Genomic DNA, 24,858 nt, shown 5'->3' on the forward strand with positions numbered 1-24,858 from the left:
GGCTGGGAACATCCCGCAGGAGCGGGGGGGTCGCGGAGGGGCCGCTCGCCAACCGGAGCGTTCCCGGCGACGTGGAGTGCCCAGGTACTGAGCGCGTCCCTGCCGGCCCTGGGCAGCCCTTCGGGCATCGAAGGGAACGGGGAGAAGTTTGGAGCAGAGGGCGGGCGAGGAGCGGTGAAGCTGCTGGGGAGGGTGGTCCTGGGGACGTGGTGTCCCGTGTCCGACCACCGCGTCCCAGGCGTTCTTCGGGATAGGTCACGGGCGATCTGCCTCTGCCTCCCTGCCCTGGATGCTTCCGGACTGACCGGGTTTAATGTTCCTTAGCGCCAGGTATTATTAACCTTTCGGGGAAGCCGCTAATCTGTGTTATACATAGGCTGCCTCTCATCGGGAAGGAAACTGAAATGACTTTTTCTCCGGCAGAAAAGCAATCAGAAGTGCGCCAGGTGCGATTTTTAAGCACGTCTCCTTAATGAAATTATGTTTATGTGGTCAAATTAATCAGTGGTGACAACACGAAGGCTAGAGAGTAATTTACTGCTTAGGTATATCACAACACGTATTTGAAACATAACAGTTGTGCATGAAGTCCATAAGTTAAGTTGCACAGACACGATAATGAACAAGTAACATGTAGTTTGTGGATGCAAAATATATTCCTAGAAGACCAGTTAAAATACATCACCGACTTGCAGCTTTCTGTGTTTGCAAGGAATGTCTTTGTATTTAGATCGCATGCAAGGCAGGAATTTTTTTTTTTCTTTCTGATTGCCACTGAATGTTGACCGTAAGAGAATTGTTTCTTAATCCAGTTATAAATGATGCTTCTTTGCAGTTGTTGAAGTTATTTTTGGACTCTGTAGAGCAGGCAAGTGTTTTTAGCAAAGAGAGAAGTAAAGGAGTATTAAAAATTCCTGAAGCAATGGATAAAATTACCTTTGGGGGCATTGTGGTTAGGACTGGTTAATGTGGAAATACACAGGCCATATTGACTTACACAGTATAACTTCATCACCTTCTGTATCTAGGAAAAAAAACCAATTTCTTGATAAAAATTTGATCAAAACAGAGACCTTAAAAACAGCTGAAGGGAAGACAATGACACTTTGTTTATCTTTTCTGACTGAGGAAGTCATGGAGATGACAATGGTCTGAGTTACTGAATTTTTTTGTTTCAACTTATAATATTCTCTTTGAAGTTTTGAATTTGAATGTGCAAGCCATTATCGTTTTGAAATATTACATTGTGCTTGATAGCAAATACTTACAAATTTAAGTAAGATAATTTGAAACTTAACTATAAATACAGAACTTCTGAAATCACACACTTTAGTGCACTATTAGAGTGAAGGTTTAGTTCTGTACCTTGGTTTTGTAATATATCTTGTTGGAACAGAGACCAGTCTCTTTTCTTTTTCTCTTTTTTTAAATTAGATGTGTCATGACAGTTGCAAATTAAGGCAAAACAGCATAACACATCAGTTTGCTATAAAAATATGCATGAACTTGAAAATCATGACAAATGTAAAAAAATATTGATGCAAGTCATGAAATGCAGAGAAACTCAGGTCATATTGTTAATCTGTCTGAAAGTGCAAAACAGTTCCCTTGTGTCCATTCACTGACTTTCCTGTTAGCAAATAATATTTTCTATATACTAACTAATATATACTAACATATAACAGTATATGTTAGTATACTGATGAGGGTTTTTAATGAGCCTTTCAGAATGTAACTGTTTCCTTCAGTTTCTAAAACCTGGGGTGGACAATCTGTGAGGAATAATTTGTATAGTTGTCTCCGCCAGCTCAAGATCATATGTTCCCTGAACTCCTGCTGGCCTTTTCCTGTACTTTGTTGATTTCTCCTCCTTGGTGAAGATGCCTCAGGACCCCGCTCAGTTGTCTAGGCATGGCTTCCTCTTGACTGGCTTTGGGGGAAAAGTGAGGGAAATTGATGTGTTCTCTTCACTTGATGTCCAAAGAGCCTCCGTGCCTTGCAGCTTCTCCCTAGGGTGCACCTCGTTCTCTCAAATAGTTTTGTGAGCAGTGGAACAATTCAGGATTTTTGATCGATTTTTTGCACTCTGTGGGATCCAGACTGGCCACTCAGACCCATGGGATCACCCCCACCACTGAAAGGGGAGAATTACAAAAATAAATCCAAGTGATCTTGTCTGGTAGAAGTATTTAGACAGTCAAACATCTGTGTTAGAATGGATTAAGATTCTGGCGTTTGTGTTTTTACAAGGGGATCATCCAGATTTTCATTGCAGCCTAAGAGTGTGGCTTAGCAGAAATCCTAGAAAGTCAGAAATGGTGATCTGTTTGTGAAAAGCTCCCAAATCTGGCTTTCCTCACGTGAAATAATGTCTTCTGTACTTGACTTAAAGATTCTGGTTTTAGAAGTTTCTCCCATTTTAGATTTATGTTTGTTATTTCTTCCCTTCTGCCCTGACTATATTAATTTCAGCCTGGTTTCCTAAGGAGATGAAGCTGAAACAATAATAATGCTGTCTGACTGATAGCTCCCCTCATTGCCTTGGTGTATTTTGTTTACCCTTGGGGATTAATTTCTGCCAATATAAGCAGAAGAGCAGAGATTTCAAAGTGATGAAATTTTACAAACCTCAAGGCTTCTGGTAGCCAGGGAGATGAGGGAGATGGGGTTGATGCCCTCACTGAAGGAAGCACTGTAGAAAGCATTCAGCTTAATAGACATCAGAAAATTTCTATGGGTGCTCCATGGGATGCTGAGCTTTTTAACTTCTGCTGCTCAAGGCTTGGTGATTATATTTTTCAATTTGCTCCATGGGAGTGCACAGTTGTGAAAGTTTTGATCAGGCTTTTTTTTCTCCATAGTCCTCTCAAAACAAGCTCAATAGGTCTGAGATGTTTCTGATAATGAGCTATGAATACTAACACTGTCATTCCTCAACTTCATAAGCTGATGTTTTGCTTTCCTTGTCCATAATTTAATACTTCTTGATACAGGGTTGATAGCCAGTGGTGCAATAATTTTCTTTGTTTTCTTGACTCAGTGCAAACACTCGATTACTGTGGTCACAATAAAGCCTAGCTTCTTCCACAATCAGTTTCTCTCAATTGCTTACAAGTTTTTGATTAGACTTCAATTTGCTTCCTACTGCCACTGCTGTTTCTTCTGGTTAAGGCTGCATCTGAACGTCCTCTCCTGCTTTTTCTGCACAGCAGGATGCTGTAACACTCTCCCCGTGTCATGAGAAGGATAATGGAGGAGAAATATGAAAAGGTGTTGTGAGTTTATCTAGCAAGACCTTTATGAATACATGTGCTTTTATTGACTTTTAGGTGGTGGGTTTTGTTCTGATTATTTGTTTTGTTACACAACTGAGGAGCTGTGTTTACGGGTAATTGCCCATTTTCTCCTTTCTTGTCTTGCCAACATTAATAGCATGACAATACTTATGTGTCTTTTCTCTTTCATTATCTCCCTGTAAAATTACTGTGGGTAGGTTTTTTTGAGATGGTTGGGTTTGGTTGATTTTTTTTTTATTTTAATTTTTTTTCTTTTGAAAGATTTAATAGTGTATTAAGTTGATTTGCTAGCTTTTTTCCTGTTGTAGAAATTGTATCAACTAGCCTTGTTCTCTGGGTATGAATGTACATATATAAATAATAAAGTGGTCACCGAATAATGTTGATTTCTTTGAAAATATTTTTCTGCATTTACGTTGCACAAAGCTCTCCTCTACATCTTTTACAGTCATTTATATACATGAAAGCCTTCATTCCCCACTGAAGACAGAGCACCACCATGTTTGCATAGCAATTCCATTTGACTTTATTCTGGTTTGATATTAGCAAGAAGAAGGACAAGGTGCACAGTGATGTCTTTTTCTGGGAACAAACGCTTATGTGAGGTCTTGCCCTGCCTCATCCTCTTGCGCTTGGCTGAAGCCAAACATCCTTCCCTGCTGCAAGGACCTGGCTTCTGGCAGCCCCACAGGCTCTCCCTGTGCTCCAGGTAGCTGCCACCCCACAGCCTGGGCTGGGTGCCTCCCAGCTGGTGTCAGAGACAACTCCCACAGCAGTTTCTCACCAGTGGTTACATCGCTCCCAGAAACGTGGGATGTAGCATCGTACGTAGGTGCTACCCAGTCTGCTTCACTTCAAATGCATCCAAGGGATGGATATGAAAACCCTGCCAGGGAAGTGTTTAACTTGTGCTGTGGGGAAGGATTGGGTAGGATGTGCAATCTTGTGCCCTTACCTTGGCAGGGCAGAGAAAGGCAGTGACATCCTGCAGAGAGGGAGTGTGGCCTGTGCCCAGAGACCAGGGGAGGGCTGGGGTGGGCTGGCAGCAGGAGTCCTTCACATGGTTTAGCTGTGGCTGAGGCAGTGTGTCTGAGTATAGCCAAAAAAAAAACAGTCAGCAGAGGGAGGTGATGATTTTACGAGGGTCAGGTTTGCCCTGTATGTGGGGAGACAGATCTTGAGCAGCCTTGGGGTGTGGAGCTCTGGCCAGGTGCACCCAGGCTGAAGCACTTTCACAGGAGCATTTCAGCCAGCTTCCCTGAGCACAAAAAGCACTGAATATACGCAGCAGAGGTTTTGTGCATGTCTTTGCTTTGGTATGTGGCACACATCTTTCCGTGCTGAAACCAGAGGTAGGGGCAGTTTCTATGCTGGGTTGTGCTGCAAGGATGCAGCTCTGAATGAAAAATATTCAATTTTCTGTGTCCCTAGGAAGATCCCAGAAGAACAGTTGCAGATCAGGGAGCACTTGCTTTTTTCTTTTTGCTGCTTCTTCTTTTAATCTACAGATTAAGCAGTACTTACTGCACATATAATAATAGCAAAGCTGTCTCTGTTGTCTTTCCCCATCCTGTCCACATATTCCATCCAACAGAGGAAGGTGAACTGGGTTTACAGTACACAGTGATGTTTATGCTTGCCATTCTGAGCACCTGCTGAGGCAGAACAGAGGGAATAATTTATACTGCTTTCCAGCCCCCATGGACAAATGGGTAGCCTTTTATTTTAGCTTTTTTCAATTACCTTTGCAACTGATCCACAACATTCTGTTGGAAATCCAGAAGTTTGTCCATAGGCAAACCTGGAACTGTGATTAGTAATGCAGCTTTGGAGTTGTTGAAATGCCCTTGGAAGATGTGCAGCGTTCAACACCACGCAACTTGATGTTCTGTCTGTATAAAGCACTGCCCTTTGCTCAGGCTGAGCATCCCTTTTAAGTTTTGTTTTGCTGGCTTTGGAGTCTTGTGTCATTTGTGTCTTTTAGCTGAGCACCTGACTCATCGATATTTTATGTCTTCTTCATTACAAGGTACCTTGGTCTTGCTCAGACAGATGCAGAAGCATTTGCAGCTCTTAAATATTTCATACTAAGTGAAGAAAGTGCTCTGTGGTATTTCACTGAGTAATGACAAAGACATTGTCATTGAGATGATTCTGTACCCTTCCTCTGCCTCATCAAAAATAACTTTAGTTCCTGGCCAATACATGGTATGCTTTGTTCATAAGCAATTTCTATCTACAGAGGTGGATTTTATAGTCCTTAACTAAGTCCTTAATTAACACCATTAAATAGTGTTGGTAAGATTTGTCCTGGAAATATACCTTGTTATGTCTCTTCCATCTCTTGTTGATGAGGTTTGGTTGGGTGAGAGGACTAAAGGAAGCAGAAGATGGGAAGATGATGCCTAGAAATTCTGAATGGACAAGCGGTTCTGAAAATAGTGTTTGAACTAGAATTTCCCCATAGTACCAAGTAGAAGGATATGGTTTGCTTGAAGTATACGTATTTCTCAGGGCTTAGCCAGTTGTGAATATCATTGTTTGCTTTGGCAGATGACACAAAAAGTGTTAAGCAATCACATGGTACTTCATCTTGATTTAAGTCCACGATACAGTGGGAGTGCTGAAGTTTTTCTGCTGTTTGTATGAATAGAAATTTTGAGGATTGGTTTTATAAACTGGTCTGAAAAAAAAAAAAAAAGGAAAACCACCATGGAACTGAGGAGCAGGGCAGAGGTCAGCAATTGTTGCCATTTCTTCCAGAGGATGGATGGGATGCTGCCACAGAGATAACTTATGATGGGAAGACAGTGATTTAGCTGCAACCCTGCCTGTAGCAGAGCAGGGCTTGGGCACAGGATTGTGGTTCCCTGGACACAGGGAGTCAGATGATGTTGTGCCATCAGTGTAGTTCACCTTTCCTGTTTCCTTGCAAAACAGGATGCACTCTCCTCCGGGGAAGGAGCCATTTTCTAGAGTACCAAAAGCACGATGGTCATGGCTGGAGCAGTTGCCCCATGAAGAAAGGCTGAGGGATGGACTGGCTCAGTCTGGAAGAAGATGGCTCTGGAGGTGCTGACAGCAGCCTCTGGTACCACGGGGAGGGAGGAGCAAGCCAGAGGTTCAGATGGTGCACAAGGAAAAGAATCCAAGGAGGCAGTGGTGTGGGCTGCCCAGAGTGGCTGTGCCAGGTCTGCTCTGGGGAGTTCCAGCCCCGAGGGAGCACAGTCCCTTCTGACCTTGGTGCTGGACCAGAGACTCCGGAGCCCTGTCCAGAGTTGTCCCGTGACCCTGTCATTCCAAGCTCAAAGCTGAGCCTCTGAAAAGTTGCTGTGAAGCCTTTGTTAACTATTTATGCATGAAAAACATAACAGGGAAGAGGAACCTTATTTAACAGACTGAAAGAAGGCCAGTTGACAGTACCTTTAATAAAAAATAACAAATAGATGCTAGCAACAGCGTAGTGGTTTGCACTCCCTGCCTTAAAATATCTTGCCAATACAATCTGCTTTAGATATGGTTAAATCCAGTGTTGTAAAACAATTTCTAAGTGTATGACATGCGATCTATTTCAGGTTTCAAGTCTAATTAAGTCTGCTGCAGCCTTTGTTCACTTAAGAAAAGCTTTCTCCAAGGCACAATGCAGTATAATAAAAATGCAGGGACTTACGTAAACATGTTTTGCTAAAGCTTTAATGTGATAGTTATGTTCTGTGTTCAGAAATGAAACACTGAGCCTATTGCTTTCTTGGGAGTAGGCATCATGTGCAATGGTGTGACTTTAAAAGAAAGGTCCCTGAGCGGGGATGGGGTCTTCTAATGTGTCTCGCTTGTTTTTCTTCTTGGAAAGGTCAGGTGTTAGAAATTCTGTTGTTACCACCGTTCTGATATTTTCTCTAAATTTCTTCCCAGAAGAGCTGGATTGCAGTGAAACCTCTCGGTAACAAAGGCTCCAGAGAAGACAGCCACTGACTAATCTATCGTTAAGACTGTGAGTTGCTTCTGTTTAACAAAAAAATACTGAAGAGCCACGCCAAAAAGTAAACTATAAGCAATTGCTCCTACAATAGATGGAGTTTCATTTAAGCAAACATCAAGCAAAAAGCTCCTCTCCATGTTGTCAAAGCTGTTTCATAAGCAGTGATTGAACATGTGTTCCCTGAGTAATATAAAAGAGATGGCATTAAGAAGCCAGTGGTGCTTTCAACCACTTCCCCTCTTTTCCCCATCATTACTCAGAAACTGTCACTAAAAGTGCTTGCTGTTTACCTCAGAGAGCTTAAAAAAGCTTAAAAAGATGAATGTGTGAGGATTGGAGGAATATTTGTTTTTTTTCCCCTTGAACTTGCATTTGTTTGCTGGAAAAGCTAGAATTGTGGAAGGAATTAAATTGAATAAAAATAATTCTCAGCCAATTTCTAATGGAAACAACCTATCATTGATGTGATTGGAAAGTCTCCACTTGAACATGGAAGGTGTTTATCATAAGGCATGATCCTTTTAGGAGAAAGCATCACTGAAAAGGCAATGCTGGCTTTTCCTGTTCTGAATTGGTAGTTTTATTATTTACAGTTTGAAGAGAGAGTACATGCTGTCCATGTATTTCCTTTTATTAATGAGTAACTCACTTTTATGTGCCTTCTCTCCTTCTGGATTCTCATTAGTTATAGGTAGCTGGAAGTAACACTCCAAAGTAAAACAGAATAAATTGGATGTGTTTCTTGAACAGATTTCCCAAGAGACTCAGTGTATTCTATTCTAGCAAGTTTTTAAGCTAAAAAAAAAAAAATAAGATTATTATGATACTAATATTATTATACTGATTCATTTTGCTTTACTGAGTATTAAAATAATTCCAAATGGAAACCTACTTGCTGTAATCTCCTTTAAGGAGATGCAATTTCTTGGGTTGAGTCAACTATAATAATTCACACATCTTAGCATGGAAATTGAATGTTGTTACAGAAACTTAGTTATCTTGAAGGGATGTAATGAAACATTCAGCTGTATATTCATTGTGTTAATTAAGTGACTGGTTAACAATCCAGCCATTGTAGAGAGGTAAATTTTGTCATATAAAGGGAGAAGGAAGAAAGCTGGAGGCCTCTTTAGTAGCAGTTGGTGGTCTACAGAACATAGAAGAAAACTGAATAAATTTATTCAGCTGATCAATTTTGCACATCCACATGAAGTGATATCCGCCTCATGATTCTGACAACCAAAAAAGTCAATTAAAACTTCACACCTTAATGATTTTAAAAGTTGCTTGTTCTTTAGATTTTTGTAAAACCTAGAATCTGAAATTCTGTTGCTTAAAATTAAGTAAGTACTCTGGAAGAACTGAAAGATGAGATTTAGAGATCCACCTTTTTTTTTTATGAAGCTTTTTATAGTTTAATGGCTTGATTAATCCTTACTAGAAGTATTAACTATAATTTTTTTTTCTAGGCATATCTTTTGAGAGGGAATGGTTAATTTTATTTTTTTTATCTGTATCTTGGCCTCATTTCTGTACCTTTTCAGAATTTAGGAAAAAGCATGTAAGATCAGAGGTGAATCAACGCAAATTTAAAAAAGGTCAATTTTTACTACCTCCCCACTCTCACCTTACCTCCCTCACTCTCCCCACATGCTCACTCTCACCTCTCCTCCCAGAGCTGTTGCATTTGATTAAAGGCATCAAAAAGCTGGGATTTCCAGCTCAGGCCTTTCTGTATGGCTGCTTTTCAGTGTAGGATTGAGTGCATTTGTTGCTGCTCTATTCCTGGTTGAGAACTGGAGAGCAGAGATAACAGCCGGCACTGCCATCTCTGGGGCAAAGGATGTCTCCCATAATCCCAGTTTCCTTGTTCAGACTTCCCAGTGTCACTGTTTCATGGGGGAGGAGAAGTGAAGCTGACAGCCCGAGCTGCCATCTGACAGGAGTCACATTCCATGCACGGATGGCAGCAGATCCCTTGGCTGGGGCTGTGGCAGGGGAGGCAGTCCAGCCTTCAGGCTTAGAAAAGCAGGAGCCCCTCAAAGGTGGAACATAATTACCATCTGAAGTTAAGCTGTTCCCAAAATGGGGATATTTGTTCAGATGTCTTACCAGGAGCTGGCAGGGGGATCTGGCTTCACTCCTCCCATGCCAGTCTGAGCTGCTTCTGCAAGACAGCAGATCCAGTCTGTAGCCATATTTTCTGAAAAATCCTTTCCTTCTCTTGAGAAGCTGAGAGGCCTCAGGAACAAAATGTAAACAGTGATTATCTGCTGCTGTGGAATGCAACAGGTGCATCTGTGATTGGTCTCATGTGGTTGTTTCTAATTAATGGCCAATCACAGTCAGCTGGCTCGGACTCTCTGTCCAAGACACAAGCTTTTGTTATCATTCTTTCTTTTTCTGTTCTTAGCTAGCCTTCTGATGAAATCCTTTCTTCTATTCTTTTAGTATGGTTTTAGTATAATATGTATCTAAAATAATAAATCAAGCCTTCTGAAACATGGAGTCAGATCCTTGTCTCTTCCCTCATCCTAAGACCCCTTTGAACACCGTCACACCAGTCTATTTATACAACTGAACAAAAGAGGTGTAGGGTGAGACCTCGTTCTGATTTTGGGGCAAAGGCCTCGACAGCAGAACACATAGAGACATGCTCTTTTGTTGGAACATGTTTTTTTAAGGCTCCATCCTAAGAGAGAATGTAGCATTCAGAAGCATGAGGATAGATGGCTCATCACTAAATGGGATGTGATGAGGGGGAAGATGCTCAGCCTCAGGCAGCATGGGAGCTAAAAACAGCTCAGTGGTGTTGGGAGATGTGTTTGCACAGTGCCAACATAGCCACTGCTGAACTTGGGAGAGGCTGGAGATGTTCTGGAAATGTTCAGAGGAGCAAAATCCTCAGGGGGGTAATAATCCTGAAACTGAGGAAAGCTTGTTCCTGTCTGGTATCAGTACGGGAGTTTCAAAAATTGTTAAGAAAATAAGCGTATGGACGGTATAAAAGGCACATAAGCTTATTTTGGGTGAGGAAAATACACAATGTTGTTCTCCTTTTTACATCCCTTCAGAAAGTATCTTGGCATGTTTTCTGTAGATCTGTGTCTCTGAATTTAGAGGGGGAGGATGAGGAGGAAGGGAAGCTGAGGTGAGGAGGAAGGAAAGCTGAGAAGAGAGTGCTGCTGGGATATGACAGAGTTTAGCACCAGTTTGTTTGCAAGTGGAAGATGCAGAGGACCTACAGTGATGTGTTATATTGTTAATTATGTTTCAGTGTAGCTCTGGAGTTGTAGATCCTAGGAGAAATGCCACTCTGAACAAATATGGCATTGAGAATTTGTTGGTGAACTGTAACATCTGAAATTATACTTCTCTAGAGAAAAATAGAGCTTAACTGTGCTAAACATTCAACAAACACTTATTGCAACTCCAATTTTAATGTTTAAACTGTGAACAAGGAAACACCGACTAATAATTCTGTGGCATCTGCTTTCTGGAGAAAATTGTGCCCTCATTTTCTAAATTAGAGGAACAAAAATAAAAGTTTATTATTTTATTTTCCTCCGATCATGCTGCTTGGTAATAAGTCACTAGTAAACAGCTCCTGAACTGTCTGTGCTTCTTGTCTTAGGTGTTGAGTTTCCAGGATGTTTACTTGGAAGCAGCCACCAGTGGGAGAGAGGGGCAGAGCTGAGGTGACAGAGCAGGGAGAGCTTAGGGAACCAGGTCTGTGGTACATGCAGAGGGCTTGAGGACCCCTGCCTGTACACTTAGACAATGGGCATCAATGCTACTGAGCAGAGGAGTGAGATTAAAGGTCAGGATGGTTTTGTTTTGTTACCAAAACGGGCAGGATGTCTGTTGAGGAGAATGGTGCCTGACTAAATGAAAGTACTTTGGCAACAGCAGTTGCACCCAGGTGTCATCTCATCTTTTGGGGGCTTTGGCACAGTATTCCAATGCAGGTTACTTTTCTTCTTCAAGGTAAAGGACACTTTGAATACCATTTTAAATCTTGGGTAGCTCCATCCTCCATTAAAAATGAATGGATGCTATAAAAATACCAAGGCTAGAATATTTCCTTTGGTCATAAATTTCCCACAGAAAAACTGTTCCGTATTCAACAATTTAATACTAGGGTTGGTACTGATGCTTGGGTTCAATAGGGTTTATTAAAGTATCTTCATTATTCTGAAGAATAAAATTGTTTCGGTGATTTTGCATGATTTTGCACTGCATAAGCAGCACTGTTGTGGTGTGGTAAAGATTGTCGTATTTTTGTCTCCACAACTCAGGAAGAACTGGGACATTACAATGTACTGCTGAAACTGTATATCCAGAAAAGATACTGGTAATCAAACACGAGTATTGTAGGAAAGGTCATCTTAGTTATCAGATGCATATGCCCTTTTCCCATCCACGAGCTTGCTGTTTTAATGGCTCTGGGATGGCACAGATTTGTGACTAATCCTTGCTTTGAATCAGCAGTGCCTACTGAGATAATGCAGGAATTGTTCAGAGCTTTAGAGGGATGGATGGTTCAAAATTTAAAAAAATCAACCAAGAAACAAAAAAGCCAAACAGATCAAAAGAGATTTTCTATTACACTACCAAATTGATTACTTCTGATTCAGAAATTCATTTAAGCCATTCTTATTTTTCATAACTTGATCTTGAAGAAGCATTTTTACCATGTAACCCTGATTTTTTTCCGTTTTGGTTTTTTTTTTCCCTGGGGCTGAGTGGTGAGGGCAGCTATCCAGTTAATCCAGAATGAGCTTTAACAAAGCCTAGATGTGTGGGCTCACAGTACCTCCAGGCAGCATAGCAAGTGCCACCTTATCCAAGCATATAAACACGTCACTGGCTTTGGCCTCACACCTCCACCTCAGCTTGGTGGATTTGTGGTGATCTGTGGCCAGAATTTCTGCTCATCTTCAGCCTTTACTTCAGCCTGATGATGAGCCACATCTTGCTGTCAGAGTTGTTTTGTGCCGCAGTCTAGGCTGTGGCACATGAAAGATCACCTCCACCATGTGGTTTGGTGACATGGATGGTTGTGGGGCATCCTGCATTGGCAGTGTTCTTCTGTGGCTGGAGGCCATCCTTCCTTTGGGGGTCTTTCAGGTATGAGCAGCTTTTCTCATGAATCTCCAGCTTGTCCCTGGTAAAATGGGAAAACATTGCCTTCTGAGTTGTGAGATGAAGCCTTCAAAGCACAGAATAGACAACTGTGTCACCAGGGAGGCTTCTTGAAAGACTGAGCTGTTCGTGTCCTCTAGTGAGACGAATGAGTGATGTGCCCTGGATTTAGCTGTGCCTACCATGTGATAATAGAAATTCATTGTGAAATGTTTATGATCCCAGAGACATATACTGGCATGCTGCACAAAGCAAGGGTTCTGACACTGCACACTAGGCAATATTTTTTTCACTCAATTTGTTTTTCCCTACGGCCTCTGACTCCAGGTCCATTCAACTATTTTGGGTCACTTTGTTAGCAATCTGCAACCACCCTCTACTAAATACAGCTTTCCTGGACATGTAGGTTCAGCACATTTTCTTGTTGCATGAAATCTCAGAAAGGCTATTAGTAAATCCTGACTTTGATTTTTCTTTTTATAGTCGTTTACAATTTCAGATAAAATTGCCACTTGCACTAGTGAAGGACTTAGTGTGTACCTGCAGCTCACTCTCTTTTGACTAGGTTATTTTATCTATGTCAGTTTGTGATATCTGATGCCTGTTTTTCAGCCTTCAGTTCTGTAGCTAAAGATCAAAATTTCAGGAGAGTAGTTTATTTGTAGAAGTTGCTTCCTTTTTCTTCACGTAGATACAATTTTCTTATAAATATCAAGAAATTTGACAATCAGCTCCCAGATGTGATCAAAGCACATATCTCTAAAGAGACAAGTATTAGCTCATGAAACTCCGTGACCATGAAAACTGAGAGGATGCTGTGGGACTGGCTAACTGGTAGATCCTAAGAGCATGTGGTAGGAAGAGGGTCAGGCACAAACCCCTGACTGACAATATTTGGGGCAGAGTAGCTTTTGTGCTACTAACAGACATGATAGTTCTGCTAAATACCTGGTGTCTCCTCTCCTTCTTGCTGCCCTGAGGATTCTTTGGAGAAACAAAACATTACTAAGGACAAATAGAAAAAACTCAGAGCGCTGTATGATAATTTGACTGTAGAGCCTGGATATCCTTCAGTGGGAATGGATGTGCTTAAATTGCTATGCACGAATATTTTTATGATATTGAATAAAACTCTGAAAGGAACTTGGTTGAATACAGGGAATCTTAAGGCCCTATGCCATGTGTCTCTTCCTTTCTGTGACATGTATCCTGCCCTGTTTCTGTTTCAAGGGGGTTTTATGCATTTGTTTGGAAACAGTGCATCCTTGGAAGAACTGTTTAACAGCTCTTGGAAGAACAGTTTCCTGCCTCACAGGGTATTTTTAGCCAGCTTAGACCCACGACTGATCAAGACCTGAGAAATGGACCACTCAGGACTTGAAGGATAGAGTTTTGTGTGGGTACCTCTCTGCCTTGTGGAAGTTGAAGGTAAATTAGGGAGAATTTGGCTTCTGATATGCGTCAGAACATCTGTTACAAATCATGCCTGGCTACAGTAGCCTCTCAGAGGGATCTCTGCAGCACAGTGGTACACTGGCCCTGCTTTCTTTTTTTTTAGATGTCCTCCGTACCAAGGGCAAATAAAAAATCTATAGGTCTGCCTGCTTGTCACTGTAAAGCTGCGTGGTTAATTGATGTGTGGCCTGACCATGTGCTTATATAGAGCATTGACATGTGATCTGTGTTCAGAATAAGCTTTCATCCTTTTCCTCAGCATAGGTGAAGGGAAGAATTCACTCCTGGAATAAACAGAGGGAATGTTGTTGCTGTGCATACCTGACAGAGATGGACTAGGAAGAATACCTGGTGAATTAATATCAGAATTATGTTCACTCACAGGCTGCTAAAAGCTGCACGGGTAGTCTCCCACCATTTCAGTGGTCTCTCTTTCAGCAGAGAGAAGAGCAAGAATGCCACCGCACTGCCTGAGGTTTGGTGTCACATTGCACCGAGTCTGCAGGTGACCTTCAGTTCTCATCCATGTGATACCCCACGTGCCAAGGCTTTCTTCCATTGTTTTATTTCAGGTTTGATCTCTGTGACACCAGAAGCGGGATATCACGTGGTCATTCACAGCCTGTGAGGTCAAAAGAAGCATTAGCAAATGCAGTTACAGGGTCTGCCTGATGGATACCCTTTTGCTGACAGACATGAGTGTTCTCGTGCAGGACACTGCGTGGGGGAAAGGCAGGAGAAGGTGCAGTGACAGTGTGATATGAAATTAGAGAGGGCGGCAGTGTTTGAAGACACTTCTCTTGAGGCTTTTCATCCAGGCTTCAGGCTAATTGTTCTGCTATTAATACCAGTTATCTGATATCAGCATCTTACTGTTGTTATTTGCTACATGCAGCTATAAATACCATGTTTTCATGACATGTAAAATTGCATTCCCCTACTGATAGCAGCATAGAATCTTGTAGGGAGGATTGCAAAGCACTTGTAAAAATCCTGTTTATTGAATGAAGCCATAATATGCAGAGGTTAGGGCTGGGGTTTAATAATTCCTGCTTTTCTTCTCTGCTCTTTGCAGAGATGCTGTTGTTCCAGGGAGTGCTAGGGAACCTCTTGGGCTGCAGCTGTGTCTGGCCTGCACAATGCAAGAATAAAGACTGAAGAAACCCCTTTTGCACTTCTGCTGTCCCTCTGCATCTTTTTAGGGATCAGATATGATTCATTGTCTTCCTTGGGACTGCCTTCCCGTCACGTCCAAATGCCATTCAGCCCTCAGAGAACCCCCATGTGAGAGCAGATTGCTTTAGTTAAACATTGGCAAGTGACCACATCCTGCAGCTGGGGTCTCTCTGGGCTTCTGACCTCTTTTCCTTTTTGTCATAGGTTTTAAAGAGGGATTTAGTTTTGGAACTGCTGACTTCAGCTCTCACATCTATGCTGATGGCTGTATTAATGGTAGAGGCATCACATAAATTGTCATTGTCTCCTGCTCTTGACTGCCCTATGTCAGAGATGTTACTGGAGCTATCTCTGTAGACAGGAAAGCAGGTGTTCATTCTTTGGGACATTTGACTTTTAAATTTCCTCATCATCACCTTGCTTTTAAGGGCACTGTTAAAGGGTTTGGTTACTTGTGTTGGCGCCCTTTCAGAAGGGCAGCACTGCAGGGCTGCCCTGCAGCCACCAGTCCCGAGTTGCTGGGTTTATGGGATTATCAGTATGGGAAAAGCTATGTATTCTTCATGTCTTTGTGCACTGTGAAACTTTCCATTTTACCATTCAAGCAGAGTTTAGCCCAAGTGAAAGGGTAACACAATTTCAATAGGAAGATAAAATTGATAATCTTAGATTCTTTTCTGATTGAGCTCTTTCAGTCTTTAGAGTGCTTTTTCATTGTCTAATGCTACTTTGAAGTTAATGAGATCCTTTCCCATTTTCATCAGAAAGCTGATGGCTTATTAGCACAAAATACCCTTGTAATTTTCCACTTTCAAATTCTGCTTTCTACCTCTTGAAAATCAGCTGACACAGTAGACTTCTTGACATAGGAGAGGATAGTCCTTCCTCTCTGCAGGAAGAGGGGCTAGTTGTGGGGCTAGTTGGAGGTTATCTTACACACCAGTTCTGAGGTTGAAATCAAAATTAAATTTTTTTTTAGTCTTCTTTTTGTTAGAAGCTTGATGTTCTGCCTTTTTACAGAAAGGACTACATTTTCTTAAACCAATGTTGAGTAAATGACTTGGACTTTTTTTTGGTATGAAAAGGAAGTTTTTCTTTGGCTAAGAACTGACATAATGGGGATTTCTTTTGGGGAGTTTTTGTTTCTCTACTTCTGTCGAGAGCAGCTGGGAACAGCTGAGCTGGTTCCTACGAAATGGGTAAATGGATATTTACTGTGAGTGTCTTGTTGCTGAGAGAGGTCAAAAATAAGAGAAAACATTATGAACATATGAAGGTGCTTTCTGCTGTATAGTCTCTGTGCTCAGGAGCTCATGGATTATTTGAGTAAGACATAATATTTTTCTGTTTAATAGCTTTTGATAGATTTTTCTTCCTTCAGGTTTTTTATTACCTCCTCAACATTATCGATTACCTCCTGAGCCTCCCACCCATCTCTTTAGGTTGAACGCAGTTTCAAATCCAGGGTAGATTTGCTACAGATATCCAGAAATTGCTCCCTGAAACCACCTTCCTGACATCAAGCAGGTTCTGCTTTGGAAACAATTGATATTTGTTGCCTCTTAATTCTGTGAATATTTGAAATACTAAGATGATGTGTATTGGAAAGCAAACCATAAATCTGCGGAGGTGTGTGAATTTGCAGCATGTTGGTTTCTGACAGACATCTGGCCAAGTGACAGGACGTCTGGAATGATAGCACAATCTTCCCAAAGCCAAGCCTCGTTGCTGCCATATTTTACCTCTCTTTTGCATGGTAGTGTTGTCTCATCATCACCCTCTGCAAGCTGGTGAGATTCTCTCATTGTCCCTACCACAGCTGTTGCCACTATTTTCTTGTCTACTTCAGGTACGTAGAGATGTTGCCAGTGCATTGCAGACTGAGCAGTTTTGAAGGCAAAAGCATTGCTCTTGTGCCTCTCAAGCACGCACATAAATAGTGTGAGGTGAGAAGTGGTGTATGTGCAGTGAACACCCCTCAGATGAGCAATCTGTTGATTATGCCAATGGTTGAGATGTCCCAGAAGAAAAGAATGAAACAGGAACTATTTACAACTCTGGGAGAAACAGGAACTCTGCTCTGTTGAGGAGAACAGGGTTACTCATTGTATTTGAAGATCTGAAGAAAATGTATGTTAACAAAACAACCAAACTTGTATAAATAATACTTAAAGCCTAATTACAGCAGATTATTTTTACACTCTGTCATTTAACTTAAATTCTTAGAGATTCCACATGAGAAGTGCAGATACTCAGCAGGTCTGCAAATAAGTAATTCAGTATGTACTTACAGCCAGGACCGTTAAGGAAATGTTGCTTAATTAAGCCTCATTAATACAGACCGTTCTGTTTTTAAAAAAAAAAATCCGCTGCTCAAAACAATCTTCATTTATTTCTCATTCCTGAATGTTTAGAACAGATTTAGAGTGGTAAATGCTTATCAATAAATATTAATAACACTGTGTATGGATAATTTTTGGGGTTTTTTTCCCTGCATCAGTAAAATTTCTTCTGAAACTAGGAGGATGTCCTTATGCAAGTTGCTGGTAGAGGAAGGAACTGCAACTGTAAGCAAATTTGGCTTAAGCATAAGATAACCTACCAAGTAGCCATAGACTTTTTTTTAACCTTAGTAAAAGAACTCATGAAATGTCATTTTTTTACATATTTCACTGCAGACGATGCTTATGGCATAAGTTGTTTAGCTTAATAGTTGCAACGATGGGTTAAGAAATTGAATTGACCTCCAGTATCTGTTCAGATGTAGAGCCCACCTCTCTCTGTGTATGGGAATGGCACAAATGTGCAAATTGATAAGCTCCATCCATTTTTGAAAGATAAACTCCTCAAATATGGTTTTACAATGTGGAAATCTTGCCTGCCAATATCCTTCATGTTCAGCAGAGGCTGTGTAAGGAGGATTAAGTTATTGTGCGTCCTCTCAGGTTTCAAAGATGCTTCACAGAAGGCAGAATTACTTGCTGCTAGTCCAAATCTGTACAAAATACCCCTCTTTGACCCCTGTCCTGCATTTGAGATCCTGGAAATGTTCCCACTGATGTAAGCGTGAGCTGGATAAAGTATTCAATCCACCTTAACATCACATCTTTATTTCTTCAACGTAGGCACCTTTTTTTACTTCAAAGCCTCCAGAGACTGGGCACCATGCTGAAGTGGGGAAACAGTGCTTCAGATCAATACAATTACACAGTGCACAATCTAAATTGGTACCATATTTGTGTATTTCAGAAGAAAGAGCAAGTTTGCCTCTTACAGCCTATAAGATGCTGTAATTGCAGTGATGGAAGGAGGAAGCATGAAGGAGAAGAGTTTGTGTGTAGGCTGAAGTTTGGTCCCTCCCCTGCAGTGGAGCTGAGTTGAGCCAGCAATCTTGTGCCTCTCAACAACTGGTATAAAATGCATCTTAACAGAGCTCAGCACTTAGGAGGCTGCTCCTAACACAGATGGAAGCTCAACTGAAGGCAGAATGAGACAACAGTCACCATGAATTCTCTCTTAGGAGGCTGTGACAGATGAGTGGTTTAGGTCACTTAAGGAATCACTGCCAAAGGTAATAGCAGCAGCTGGTTTAATCTGAATTTGAGAAGGTGCATCTTGACGAAATTCAGTGGCAAGGTTCATTCTATGACTGGCTATACAGACAAAGCATACAGAGCAAACTTGGATTAGAACCAAATTTTAGATGATTTATGTGGAGAGCAAGAATGAAAAGTGATAAAGATCTAAAAGATAAGGGAGATGATCCAGATGAGTCGTGGGTTTCTAAGAGGACCCCCTTGCTTTCTAAATTCCTACTGGAGTGTTGGTGCAGCTGAATCCAATCTTAGTCCCTGGCTTGGTCAATGGTTTATGTCTAAAGGATTTCACAGGGAAATACAAGGAGTAGGTCGTCTGTCTCCAAATGTTTTTGAGCCTTTTTAAGTAATTTCAGGCCATGCTGCCAGCAGCAAGGAGGCAAATTTGTGCCTTTCTTCCACACTGCTTCAGAGGGATGTTGGTTTTGATGTTTTCAAGTGAAAATTCAATAAAGCACATTAACGTCATTAATCACAGTGTGAAGAAAAAGCCTGTCAGAGAACCTAGGCTTTATCTTTGCCTTTTGCTTTTTGAGACACTGAAAGGAGGAGAAAAAAAGACATCAGATGTGTCTGAGTGATAGTACTGAGACTCAGAAATTGTAACTGGACTGGGGAAAAAATCCTTTTACCGTAGGTGCCAGGAATGGAAGTCTGAATCTGACAGGCAAACTTGAAAGGCAGACTGTGTGAATTGTTTTGCTGGGAAGGTCAGCTGTTCTGATCCTGTTTCCTCTTTATGGGCCAAATTTTTATCAAGTTGTTTTTTCACTACTATCTTACACAAGTGCAAAAGGAAAATATATCATTAAATCTAGTGGGTTTGTGTTTGTACTTCTATAAATAACTCTTTATTTATTGCTACTGCACAGCATCAAGGGATAAAAAAGACTCCCATTGTAGATATGCCTACACAAAGATTGTATTCGTCAGGGAGCACTAAAAATGAGCACCAACCTAAAAGGCAGATGCCATGTCCACTATCTGGAGTCTGGTATTTTAAGTTCATACACATAAGGATAGTAGCAGCCTTATCAGAAAGCATCAGTTTAGCATATATTTCAAAACTTGCAGTACTGACAGCTCCTACAGCACTGATGAGTTGGCTGCATAGAGGTGAAAGATTTCCGATCTTCCTGTCAGCAAAAGCATATGCAGACCTGATAGAGAAGGTAATGAAAATATTCATGGCAATTTTGACCCTCACTGCTATTTTTTTGTGCTGACCCTTCATTTATAAATGGATATGGGAAACAAATGAGTCATCATTTTGTGGTGGCAAGTATAAGGTTCAGCTTCCAGGCAGAAGTGCGTAGTTAATTAGTTATTGACGACAATGCTCTTCCAGAGAGAGGGTAGACTGCATTTGTGTGTTTCACTGTGTAGATTGTCTTGTTATCTTTAAACCATGGATTTGGGAAGGGCAGGTTTTGAGTACTGTTTCACAGGCTGATAAAGCACAGGAAGCCATAAGAGCTTTCTCAACAACTCTCTTGCAGTTGCCTGATATTCCCTTGCCACTTACCTTTGCAAAAGATTTGGCATAGTTGAAGTATTGTTTCTGATCCCAGCCAAAATCAGTGGAATCAATGGATCTCTTCTGTCATTGATTATGTGCAGGTTGAAAATCATAACTGGGCCCTGCCACAGATTAAAACCCAGTACACTGTTAAGGACATCTTCATTTTGATTTTGGAGCTTTATATATCTACTGCTGGAGTCTGTTGCCCTGTTGAGCAGAAATGCCATTTACTATGAGACACATGTCAGAACCACACTGAATAAATGCAACTTCCACACTATGAAAGCAGATTTAAAGCTGGACTTCCTCATATATAACAAGACTGCATGACAGCTAGTGCTGACTTGTAGAACATCACAGACAGTATAAATACCTGGTACAGCTGCTGGGAGTTATTTGCATAACATAGTGAGGGCTGAGAACAACTGCCACAAATTTTACATATCATCAATTCCCTTTATTTTTCTAGCATCAAAGCAGAATGCCTCGCTTTTCTCCTGAAACACACCTGTAGGTAGAGGCCAATACTATACTAAAATTGGAGACAACTGGATTTTTTTTACCTACCTGAGCTAAACAAGTACAATTTGATATTTCAGATGGATACATGCAAAGTGACATATATATATAGCATAAACACCCAGTTACTGCACTTTCTTTCTCTGAAAAATCCTGATAGCACTCTTCTTGAACAGCAATGATCACATCTTTTTTCTAAGTGGCCATCTGATGAGTTAAGCAGTTAGTTCTGGATATAACCAGAACTCTGGAAATAAGTTTTGGAAGCATTTTCCTAATCAGCTTTTGTGTGCAGTGTAGACATAAGCTCAAACCACCTGTGGCAGCAGTTCCTGTGCACATAATCTGCTGTGGTTGCTCAGCAGTGAGGAGGGCACAGCAGAGGGAGGCCTGTTCTAGTGACTTCAGTGAGCTTACAAAAGCATGTCTCGTTACCTCCTTGGACTCATGCAGTTTTTCCACACATCTCCAGGGTGCTGAAAGAGTTTCTGTGCAGATTTGTTATCAGTTCTACAGCAGTTGGATATACAACTTTTGTCAGTCAATGGTATTTGCAGATTCAGTGGCTCTCCTGTTCTGAAATCTTACTCAGTAAAGGAGAGGCACTGTCAGAATGGATGATTATAGCTGTGAATTACTTGAAAAAGTGAATGTAGAGGAAATGGAAGATGACAAAGATGGAAACCATCTGACAAAAATAGTCTTTTTCAAAGGAAAATTAAGAAGCAGACCTTCAAATTATGAAAGTAGCAATAAATTGAGATAGAATTAAATAAGACTATGCTGGAAATGCTGCTGAGGCTGTTGAACTTCCTGCATGAGGTATTTTCTGTGGTTATTTATCCTTACTGGGATAAGAGGAGGTGTCAGACTGTTGAAAGAGGCAGAAGAGCAGTCACAGAACAGAGAGCCCAAAGGCTGTTGGGCTGGAACTGAGCTGAAAAAAAAAAAAAAACAACCTGCCAAAAACCCACAAAGACTTTAGCAACTATATCTGCTCTGGCTGCTGGATGTGTCTGGAGGGCAGAATATGCTTCAGAAACCCACAGTGCCAAACTGAGTGCAAATATCACTTCCTTTAACATATTTTTCTTCTTGTACCCCCACAAAGGAATACAACTATAATCAATGAAACTGAATTGCAGATTTAGAAAGCAAAAAGGGAGAAAGAAGCTGATTACATTTCTGGGTTTTTTTAACATTTGAGGGAAGTCTGTTGTCCTGAGAGGATGGGGGGGAAATACAGTAGGCATGTTTCTATTTTGTTTTAGCAACCAGAGCATGGCTATATCCTCAGAAGCCACATTTTAGGCTCTGGGGGAAAAATGCAAAGTATCATTTACATGCCAGCTGTACTGTGATGTTTGTTACTCTTCTCAACACAGCACCATTGCCTTTTGTAATTTTTATCACTTTCATAAACTTATACAGGATAGGATTGTGTGCAGGGAGAGTCAGATGAAAAGATGGTAAGGTAGAACTTTCATTTTTGTTATAAGAGAGCATCTTCGTAGTTTCAGAAAGAAATCTCCATCTACAGTTTTCCAGGAGGCTGTTTCTTTAAAAAGATGTTTTCAAGATTGATTGGTATCAGGTGTTCACTGCCATGTGATGCAGGTGTTACCATGGTGACCACTCCACTCCTTTAGGTAGGCTGTCAGAGGCTATAATTGTGCTTTAAAAATCCTGTGTGCAGTATGATAACCTGCACAGAAATAAGCTGTAGCCTTGCTCAGACACAGGTCTGCCTCTGAATTTACTGGTTTGTGACTGCAAGCCACAGAAGATTGTATACTGATGTTTGGGGGAGATTTCTTTCCTCTCTCCCTTTCCATGAGACAAACAAGCACAATAGGCCCTACAGTATAATGGGAACGATTAAATTATTAGCCACGCTTCCTCCCCAGCCCCATTTGAGTCTGTGTCTCTTTCTGGTCTCAGGCCAGGAGATAAAGCTGGTTGGAGCTCTGCTGTGTCTATGTGGCTCTGCTTGTGCCTGCCTTCTGCTAGGGCACATGAAAAAAGGTGTTTTACTGACACACTGGCATGTCTGTGACTGTAGTCCAGACAGTGGCAAGCCTGAAGTACCTTCTATGCCTTTGGCAAATCTCTGACCAGGGATTAAAATTGAATTACCCTTCAAAATGCTGCTTGCCGACCCTTGTATTTCATGGATCCTAATGCTGCAATACTCATTTGCCTTTTTACAGTGCAGCTGGCAGCAATAGTACACTTGTTCCTTAGCTTCTGCAGGATTAGGGACAGAGGTGCTCCTCTTTCCATACACTGTTTATGTCTGTGGAAAGGTAGTTTCCATTTTGCCTGCCACAATCTGCATTTCTGCTTCAAGACAAGTTGTAGTTGACACAAAAAAGTGGTAAGATTGCAATGCTTATTTATTACCTAGAATTCTGCATCAGTAAGATGGAAGGTAAAGAGAAAAGTTGGTAAAGAGTGAGGAAATTATAAGGATGGGTTGAAGGTCAAGAGGCAAAGGCTGGAAGTGCAGTAGAGTTAGAGGCTATTGTGCATCCTGCCCCAATTTCTCTATATCACAGCTACTGCTTCTCAGCAGCAGCCAAAAGCCCCAGGCTCAGCTTCCTATGGATGCCCTTAGGCAGGATGGTATCCTGGGAACCATGTTTTTTATAATTGGCTGTATCTTTGCTCTCTTGGTCTCAGAGGGCCTGTGCCTGTGGCCTTCAATACCACAGCAGCAAAAGAGCCTTACAAGAATGACCTAGTCTGTTGCATGAGATCAGATGTCATGGAAAACTCTTACTGTTAAAAAAATTCCCCAATTAAATAAACCTTTCTGATGAAGTCTTTCACATTTCTTTAATTTTACTAGGGCTCGATCCTTTAAGTTGCTAAACAGCTTTTACCTTTCCCCAGCAGAGGCAGAGAATTGTAGACATCAGCAGTACTCAGTACTCTGTAGAGTTAAGAACAGAAATTGACCATTTGGACCTTCTGTGTCCTGGTAGTCTCTCTTAAGCTTCCAACTGGTATTTTGAAAGACAAAATTAGAAAATAAGATGAAATAAGTATTTATGGCCCCAGTTGTACAGAGTGCTTAAGAATTTGTTTTTAAGGATGCAGCTATGAAAACTGGACATGCAATCGAGTGCTCATGTGTACTGGAGCTGTGCACTACGATGTTGTGTAGCGCTACAACTTGGATTTCAAATGGCATTTGATTGTATAGTGTGCTTCAGTTTATTGATTTTACATTATCCTCTCTTGTATTTGAGATATCTTTTGCTAGGTATTAAGTGGGCTTTAGTACCACACATAAATGGAACACCTACACATAGTTGAAGGTGAGTGTAATTAGCATTTCTCTAGGTCAACTTTGTCATGTCCCCACTGTATTAAGTATGTGCCCTGCAGCTGTGCTGGGCATCTTTTAGAAGCCACAGCTACTCCAGTGTTCAGATTCTTAAACTGAAATTTCCCATTGGCTTTTAATTAGATTAATAAATGAATGTGCAATCAGTGAGCTGTAAGGAAAGTTTCCAAATATAGAAACAACTAAACCAGACCCTAATGCAGTCATCAAGCAGTTTGAATAATTAAATATCAAAAGCAGATAAAGAACAAAAGAAGTCAGACTTTGCATAAGGTAGAGCATGATATGAAGACTGACTGATATCTGAGGGGATGGTAAACAAGAGCATCTGTCCTTTCAAACACCACATTTATTAATAAATAACAAGCATTTTAATGGATTGTTTTGCATCTCACTGTGTAAATAAGACTGGAAAATGCCGTCCAAAGCTACTACAGACAGCCCAATCAAACACTGAATTGTTTGGCATAAAAGTGAGAGCTTCCATGGCTGGTTCCTTAGTGGAGAAAAGTGACACGGAAGGTGACGTAACTTACTAATTATTGACTCATTCTTCATGTTTTTACTTCTGTTTCTCTGATTCCTTCTTTCTTTGTGGGGAAGCGCTTCCCCTTCTGCTTTTTCTGTGTTCCTCTAAGCAACAGAAACATGCAACAAGAAAACCATCTGGAAACTGGACTCGGTGCCAGCCCTATTGAGAATAAAAAAAGCTGATTTTTGATGCCTGATTTGGAGTACCACATGCTCTGTTCTGTATGTCTCACAGCCAAACTGGAAATCTGTCACCATGCCCAGTTTCCAAAACATGGAGACTCTTA

At 41.1% G+C, this 24,858-nt stretch overlaps 1 protein-coding gene across 3 annotated transcripts in view; it reads left to right on the forward strand.

Moving 5' to 3' along the window:
- PKIB (cAMP-dependent protein kinase inhibitor beta) overlaps window positions 1–24,858 on the forward strand; it is a 54,117-nt gene that overhangs the window by 543 nt on the left and 28,716 nt on the right. Inside the window, exon 1 of one of the 3 annotated variants that reach the window (XM_031066673.1) lies at window positions 1–84. The exons of 1 other annotated variant lie outside the window; for it this stretch is intronic. The gene's annotated coding sequence lies outside the window, so the exon portion shown is untranslated. Of the gene's footprint in view, window positions 85–7,208; window positions 7,288–24,858 lie in introns of those variants that run through there. One more of the 3 variants, XM_005418459.2, reaches the window with a different exon arrangement.

Source organism: Geospiza fortis, unplaced genomic scaffold (genome assembly GCF_000277835.1).
Source record: "Geospiza fortis unplaced genomic scaffold, GeoFor_1.0 scaffold98, whole genome shotgun sequence".
Classification (NCBI taxonomy): domain Eukaryota; kingdom Metazoa; phylum Chordata; class Aves; order Passeriformes; family Thraupidae; genus Geospiza; species Geospiza fortis.